This window comes from Propithecus coquereli, unplaced genomic scaffold (genome assembly GCF_000956105.1).
Source record: "Propithecus coquereli isolate 6110/MARCELLA unplaced genomic scaffold, Pcoq_1.0 Scaffold382, whole genome shotgun sequence".
Classification (NCBI taxonomy): Eukaryota; Metazoa; Chordata; class Mammalia; order Primates; family Indriidae; genus Propithecus; species Propithecus coquereli.
Genome location: NW_012149530.1, coordinates 302,788 through 303,387, shown reverse-complemented (window position 1 = coordinate 303,387; position 600 = coordinate 302,788).

The following is a 600-nucleotide window of genomic DNA, read 5'->3' as shown; positions in this document are numbered from 1 at the left end:
CAACATTGCAGCATGTTCCTTCTGACAAGCACCACCTACTGACAGGGAGGTCAATTTGCACAGCACTTTACAACATTTACTGACTCAATCATACAGGGTGTGGTTGATTCTCACCCACAAGCACCACCTACTGTCTCAGAGATTAAACTGGGTGTGCCGATACAATTCACACTGTTAAGAAGACAACAGGGCTGGGGAAAAAAGGACTCCAAAGACCTCCAACCTCCCTCATCAAGAGAGACAAGGAATCTGCCTACTCACATAGCTCATGACTCCTACAGCCTACAAACAACTAGCAACTGAGAAAACCACCACATTAAGGATATCAATAACCAATGCATCCAGCCAGAGCCTAGACTGCCACCAAAGCACCCAGAAGCAAAGTCAAAGGTTCTTACCCAACATATGCTACAGACACACCCTTAAGAGTGTAGGAAAGCCCCAAAAGAAAATCCAAAAATAAGAAGGGACAGCTGCTCCAGATGAGAAGAAATCAATGAAAGAACTCCAGAAGAATGAAAAATTCCCAAAGGACACCCACAAAGGGGAACACCAGCTCTCTAGCAATGAATACCAATCAAAATGAAAATATTGAAATGA